The sequence below is a fragment of the Salmo salar genome, chromosome 08, assembly GCF_965601325.2.
Source record: "Salmo salar chromosome 08, fSalSal1, whole genome shotgun sequence".
Lineage (NCBI taxonomy): Eukaryota > Metazoa > Chordata > Actinopteri > Salmoniformes > Salmonidae > Salmo > Salmo salar.
The window spans coordinates 4,495,001-4,502,500 of NC_138298.1; the positions used below are offsets into that span (position 1 = coordinate 4,495,001).

The following is a 7,500-nucleotide window of genomic DNA, read 5'->3' on the forward strand; positions in this document are numbered from 1 at the left end:
AAATGCTTACAGCACCTGGTATTCACAGGCGGTCTCCCATCCAAATACTAACCAGGCCCGACCCTGCTTAGCTTCCGAGATCAGACGAGATCGGGCGTACCCAGGCTGGTATGGCCGTAAGCGAGAAACAATCTCTTGCTACAACATATATAGTCAAAGTGAGTCTGATAAAACAGACATTTAGTCAATTCATCATTAAATGCTTACTACAAGGCAGTGTTGCTGATGAAATAGTGCAAGAGCACACCCTCGTGGACAAAATGCTTACAGCACCTGGTATTCCCAGGCGGTCTCCCATCCAAGTACTAACCAGGCCCGACCCTGCTTAGCTTCCGAGATCAGACGAGATCGGGCGTACCCAGGCTGGTATGGCCGTAAGCGAGAAACAATCTCTTGCTACAACATATATAGTCAAAGTGAGTCTGATAAAACAGACATTTAGTCTATTCATCATTAAATGCTTACTACAAGGCAGTGTTGCTGATGAAATAGTGCAAGAGCACACCCTCGTGGACAAAATGCTTACAGCACCTGGTATTCCCAGGCAGTCTCCCATCAAAGTACTAACTAGGCCCGACCCTGCTTAGCTTCCGAGATCAGACGAGATCGGGCGTACCCAGGCTGATATGGCCGTAAGCGAGAAACAATCTCTTGCTACAACATATATAGTCAAAGTGAGTCTGATAAAACAGAAATTTAGTAAATTCATCATTAAATGCTTACTACAAGGCAGTGTTGCTGATGAAATAGTGCAAGAGCACACCCTCGTGGACAAAATGCTTACAGCACCTGGTATTGCCAGGCAGTCTCCCATCGAAGTACTAACCAGGCCCGACCCTGCTTAGCTTCCGAGATCAGACGAGATCGGGCGTACCCAGGCTGATATGGCCGTAAGCGAGAAACAATCTCTTGCTACAACATATATAGTCAAAGTGAGTCTGATAAAACCGAAATTTAGTCAATTCATCATTAAATGCTTACTACAAGGCAGTGTTGCTGATGAAATAGTGCAAGAGCACACCCTCGTGGACAAAATGCTTACAGCACCTGGTATTCCCAGGCGGTCTCCCATCCAAGTACTAACCAGGCCCGACCCTGCTTAGCTTCCGAGATCAGACGAGATCGGGAGTACCTTTTTTTTTAAATCTTTTATTATGAAAAAACACATAATATTTACAATATTCAAACAATAATAATAAAAAGGATGAACAATTCATCCTTTTACAAAATCAAAAAAGAAAAGAAAATAAAACCAATTAAAAAACACAATCATCCACTAAAACCAATTAATAATTAAAAGCAAGTTTTCCATTTTGATCAATTTCGATAAAAGTGCTCCCCCACACAAACAGTTTTTCAAAATTACATCCTCCATATTTATATATTAGTTCAATATCTTTCTCTAAAATACTTTTAAATAAAACCTCCACACTCACAATTTTCCCTTCATAATGTCCTAAATTCCTTCTTTGTCTTACAGCGTATCTAGCATGGCTAAGAACAAAATTCATCAAATTAATATTAAAAACTTTGCTTTTTCCATTTATACCAAATAGAAACAACCTCCTCCACTCAACCCCATTTACAATATCTTCTCCCCAATGTTGTTCTAAAAGCCCCTTTATAAACTCATGAAACCCTTGTAATCTACTACATTCAATAAAAAAGTGCATAAAATTTTCCACCTCCGTACCACAAATATCACATTCTCTTTTAATGTCTCTATTTATTTGATGTAAAACCACGTTCGTAAAAATCCTATTATGTTTCAATTTAAAATCATTATCTTCACATTCTATAGAATTATATTTGACATTGACATTCTTCCATATTGATTTTACATCTATATTTACAAATACCCTAGACCACACTTTTTCTGAAGCAGGAGCTTTTATCTCTCTTAAAATACATTTTTCATAAATCTTTTTAACTTTCAAACCTGATAAAACATGTTTCTCCCCATTACTTTCATAATATAAAACCGGTAAACCCTTAGCTCTCTCAACCACCTCTGTATTTATTAAAAGCACCCATTCTTCAGGAATACACCCTAAAATTCTCTTATACATATTTTCTATTGTAGTTTTACTTATTTCATCTTCTACTTCACAAACATTATCATAAATCGCTTGTACAGTAAGAAACCCTGGAATGACCTCGTATAAAATATCCCCAATCTGTCTCATCCCAGCCCTCATAAAATATTTACAAAACAACATCTTATTATTATATTGTATCTTGGGATTTAAGAAAATTGGCTGATTTAAAATATTGTCTAAAATGGTACACTCATAATAAATATTTGGTAAAAACTCCCCCCAAGCTTCAAACACTTCTCTATAAAACAATGGTATATTACTTAACATTTCTTTTTTCATGCACATCAATAAACCATTGTCCCCCATCCTCCCAACCTCCTGCAAATACTCCTTAAAAAATCTTTTCCATCCATAATCTAGTTCACCATATAAATATTTCCGTACCATTTTAACTCTAATTGCTTTTTTCCTTACATTTAAATCCACCAACTTCAAACCCCCCTCCTCATATCCTGCAATCAATGTTTTAAAAGAAATTTTCGCTCCTTTCCCATCCCATAAAAAATCAACTAAAATCGTATTCATTTCAGATAAAACCCATTCTGGTACATCTAAAACGTTCATGACATGAATAAAAATTGACATCAGCAAGGAATTTACAACAATTACTTTCCCTTTTAATTTCAAAGCCCTCCCCTTCCACATATTTACTACCTTCCTAACTTTATTTATAACCCCACTCCATGTCAGATCCCTAGCTTCTTGTTCCTTCACCCCTAAAAACACACCTAACACCTTAAAATAATCATTTACCACCTTAAAAGGAAAAGTCCCCTCATTATTCTTCCCAACATACATTATTACTGACTTCTCCATATTCACTTTAGCTCCTGAGGCTTTCTCATATACTTTAAAACACTCCATCACCCTTTTAACACTTCCCTCATCTCTGACTGTAATTGTGGTATCGTCTGCATATTGATGAATTAAACTAAAACCTCCTTGCGGAGTCTCTACACAATTTATAAAATGATCTTTTTTAAAGGTATGCCGCTAAGGGTTCTACCGATAAAACAAACAATAAAGCTGATAAAGGGCACCCCTGTCTCACTGACCTCTCAAGAATAAAAGAATCTGTTAAAACCCCATTACATTTAACCGTACTTTTAGCCTTTCTATATAATAATTTTATCCATCTTATTATACCATTTCCAAACCCATACTTTTCCAGTACCCTAAACATAAAATCATGTTCCACCCTGTCAAAAGCTTTATTAAAATCTATACTTAAAACAATCCCCCCCATCTTGTCACTATTCATTTTATTTATCACATCTCTAAGTGTAGTTATGGTATCTGCTATATCTCTTCCAGGCACACTATAATTTTGTGTAGGTGCTATAATATCATTTAAAACCATCTTCATCCTATTTGCCAGTATCTTAGCTAAAATCTTATAATCTGAGTTTAATAAACTAATTGGCCTATAATTTTCTAGTTTCAGTTTGCTCCCCTTATTTTTATATAAAATCGATATCAGCCCTGTCACCATGGAATCTGAAACAGTATCATTGTCTTCCATATATTGATATACTTCTAATAAAATAGGTGCTAAAATACTTTCATACATTTTATAAAACTCTGCAATTAGTCCATCTACTCCAGGACTTTTATTTATTTGTAAACCCTTAATTGCATCTTTCACTTCATCCATTGTTATCTTCCTATCACACATTTGCTTATCTTCAACACCAATTTGCACATCCACACTACTTAAAATCTCTTTTACACACCCCTCCTCCACCTCCCCTTTCTTAAATAAATCCTTATAAAAATTCTGTACAGTTTCTAATATTTCAACATAATCATTTACCACTTCACCCTTTACATTTTCAATCTCACTAATATATGATTTCGTCTGTTTAGTTTTTTCTAAACCAAGAAAAAACGAGGTACATTTCTCCCCTTCTAAAACATATTTTGCCCTACTTCTAATAATTGCACCCTTACACTTCTCTATTTCACATTTGCTCAATTTTGCTTTTAAATCTAAAAACCTTTCAATAGTATAATCAGGATCACTATCACATTTCTTCATTTCTTCATTCAATTTTGTTCTTAAATAATTTTCTGCTCTTGTCATCCTACTCCTCTTCTTCCTTGCATATCTAATACTAAAAACGTTTATTTTTTCTTTAACATTTTCCCACCACTTGCACTTATCATTCCCTTTTTGCTTATCCTCCATTTCATCTTCTATCAAAGATTTAAGTCGTTTCCCGTATTCCTCATCACCTAGATACCCTGCATTCATACACCATATTCCCCCCCCTTTCCTTTCCTTATCTAACCCCACCGAAAATGTTAACCCAGCATGATCACTAAAAGTTGTAAAAATATATTTAATATCCTTCATAAAATTCCTTAACCCTTCATTTACTAAAACCAAATCTATCCGTGTCTGTTTCAATTCCCCTAAAACCACCTGCCTTCTAGAAAATTCTCTCTTATTAGGATTCTCCTCCCTCCATATATCAATTAAATTGTTTTCAACCATCATCTTCCTTAAAACCCCCCTAGATACGTCACTTCTAAAAATAGCTCCCCTTGTCATATCTAGTCTATCCATTTTTACATTAAAATCCCCAACTAAAATACAGTTTCCCTTGCACCATTTCGCTAATTCTAAAAATAAATTCCTTCTCTCTATTTCATTATTCGGCGCATAAATATTTATAATCCTAAAAACCCTACTCATATACTCAAAGTCTAAAATTAAAATCCTCCCATTATTATCATTATATATCTTCTTCACATTTTCTACTACATCCTTCCTTATTAAAATTGCAACCCCACATGAATTCCCCCTACCATTGTTTACATAAATAAAATCCCTCCATATTTTCTGTACTTCTAAAACACACATATTATCCCAGTGCGTCTCTTGAATACATAAAATATCAGAATTCTTTATGTGTACTATTCTATTAAATTTTCCTATTGTTCTCAACCCATTCGCATTTATCGACATTATTGTGACCATACTAATAAATAATAAAATTATAAAATATAATTTCATTATCCTCTACCTTTTATCCAGTTTCTTTCCTCTTCCACCCTTTCTCTCCCCCCCCTCCGCTGCTTTCCTCTTCCTGTATCCTCCTCTCATTCTTTCAAACTTTTCCCCATCATCCGAGTCCGATATCTCCTCCAAGTCCATTTCATCCAGCCAACTTTTCTTCTTTACACCCTCGTCCGTTGTGCTCCCCGTGTTCATCGCCGATTCTGGAATGTTCGTTGTGCTCCCCGTGTTCTCCGCCGTTTCTGGAATGTTCATCTCCGTCTCATGTGTAGTCGTCGTTGTGCTCCCCGTGTTCATCGCCGTTTCTGGAATGTTCGTTGTGCTCCCCGTGTTCATCTCCGTCTCATATATTGTCGTCGTTGTGCTCCCCGTGTTCATACCCGTCTCTGTTATTGTCATTAAACTTAAAACCCTCTCCATTTCTTCACCCCCCGAGTTACTTGTTTGTGCTGTGCTTTCCCCTAAAACCTGTGAGTCCCCCGAGCTTCCCCCCAGTCCACTCCCCCCCTCCTCCTGAAAACTCCATCTTCTTATTTCTGAATCCATGCTGCTCCCAATTTCGTTAATCTTCTGGTCTTCCTTCTTCTCCCTTCTTCCTTCCTCCGTCTCTCCACCTTCCACCACATCATCTCCTCCATCTTCTTCCCCTTCTTCCGACAATACAACTGCTTCCTCGAATAGTACTTGACTCCCCTCTTCAGTCATAACTTCTCCACAGTTGCATTCCGCCAATCTCTTTCTGCATCTACCACAAACATTCCTTTCCTTCTCTCCGACACACTCTCTCGCATAATGGCCTTGATTGCCGCACTTGAAACACTTGAATTCAGGGCAATCTTTAACTATGTGCCCAGGTTGTATGCACAATCGACAAACTCTGACCTGCTTGTCATGGATCACCCTGAAGTATTCAGCTCCTTCCAGCGTCTCAATTTTTGTGGAATATGGCAATGATGTGACTTTTTCCGTAAATTTAACTTTACAGAACCTTGTTCCGTCAACCACCTCCGTTCCAGGCCAAACTCTCCTCCTTATCTCCGATACGGCCGTTACTCCCCAGCTTCTCAACTTGTCCAGTATCACTTTATCTTCTATATATACCGGTAGATTCATAAAAGACACCACCAATTCATTAATATTCACATCTCTCGCCAGTATCTTGTTGTCCTTTATCCGTATACCGTCCATTATCCGTTCTTTACCTTTTCCGTTTCTCATCGTAATTTCATATTTCTTATCTCCTTTCATTCGGCATCCCACCACCTCTCCACACGTCTCCTTAATTGCTCGTAGTAATTCCATCGTCGTCACCTTTTCTTCTCCCACCAACTCAATTGCCACCGTGTATTCTTTTCCATATTTCATTCCTCCTTTTTCGTTTTCCTTCCGTTGCGCATTTTCGTTGTCTTTGTCCGTTCCGTTTGTCGTTGCCATGTTGTCCGTCATTGTGAATCAAAAATGAAAGCGAAAAAACCTCCCCCAGGCAGCAAAACTGCAGGGGGGGAAAACTAAACAAAACTAAAAACTATCCAAATGAAAAAACAATAAATTATATTGCAAAATCCAAAAAAGAAACGAAAATAGCTCTCGAGCAAACACTCTCAAGCAAACACTCACAGCTCAATTACTCGCACCTGTCGTCACTTCTCCAATCAAGGATTAGCGCCCCCAGGCTGGTATGGCCGTATGCGAGAAACAATCTCTTGCTACAACATATATAGTCAAAGTGAGTGTGATAAACAGACATTGCATTTTCACCAATTAGATAAGCAGCTTGAACTTTGTGTCACTGAAAACGTAGAAGAAATTACAAACACTGTTCCCATCACTTTTTAGCACAGGTAGTTGGATAAAATACAAACTTTATTTCCTTTCATCGTTTGAACAGGGCAAAGGAGCACAAAGCACACACAAGCTGCATTCAGCAACAATATTCTTGTTTGTCTTATAAATACAAGGCAGATGCTAATTGAAAACACAAGGAAATTTGATCCTATTAAAAAGGCAGGAAGCTGCATTTAGTCAATTCATCATTAAATGCTTACTACAAGGCAGTGTTGCTGATGAAATAGTGCAAGAGCACACCCTCGTGGACAAAATGCTTACAGCACCTGGTATTCCCAGGCGGTCTCCCATCCAAGTACTAACCAGGCCCGACCCTGCTTAGCTTCCGAGATCAGACGAGATCGGGCGTACCCAGGCTGATATGGCAGTAAGCGAGAAACAATCTCTTGCTACAACATATATAGTCAAAGTGAGTCTGATAAAACAGACATTTAGTCAATTCATCATTAAATGCTTACTACAAGGCAGTGTTGCTGATGAAATAGTGCAAGAGCACACCCTCGTGGGCAAAATGCTTACAGCACCTGGTATTCC

The 7,500-nt window shown here is 37.7% G+C and overlaps 5 non-coding genes and 1 pseudogene across 5 annotated transcripts in view; all 6 read right to left on the reverse strand.

Annotated features, from left to right (window-relative positions):
- Positions 1-3: 3 nt before the first annotated feature.
- On the reverse strand, positions 4-122 carry LOC145886232 (5S ribosomal RNA). The gene has a single exon (XR_014397816.1). It is a non-coding gene; the product is annotated as a 5S ribosomal RNA (ribosomal RNA).
- A 139-nt stretch (positions 123-261) lies between these two features.
- On the reverse strand, positions 262-380 carry LOC145856900 (5S ribosomal RNA). Its single transcript, XR_014377791.1, has one exon. It is a non-coding gene; the product is annotated as a 5S ribosomal RNA (ribosomal RNA).
- A 139-nt stretch (positions 381-519) lies between these two features.
- On the reverse strand, positions 520-638 carry LOC145852156 (5S ribosomal RNA). Its single transcript, XR_014374010.1, has one exon. It is a non-coding gene; the product is annotated as a 5S ribosomal RNA (ribosomal RNA).
- A 139-nt stretch (positions 639-777) lies between these two features.
- LOC145852845 (uncharacterized) lies at positions 778-896 on the reverse strand (annotated as a pseudogene).
- A 6,324-nt stretch (positions 897-7,220) lies between these two features.
- LOC145886740 (5S ribosomal RNA) lies at positions 7,221-7,339 on the reverse strand. The gene has a single exon (XR_014398326.1). It is a non-coding gene; the product is annotated as a 5S ribosomal RNA (ribosomal RNA).
- A 139-nt stretch (positions 7,340-7,478) lies between these two features.
- LOC145886151 (5S ribosomal RNA) overlaps positions 7,479-7,500 on the reverse strand; it is a 119-nt gene continuing 97 nt past the window's right edge. The window contains exon 1 of the ribosomal RNA XR_014397735.1: positions 7,479-7,500. This exon is cut by the window's right edge and continues 97 nt beyond it. This is a non-coding gene — a ribosomal RNA (5S ribosomal RNA).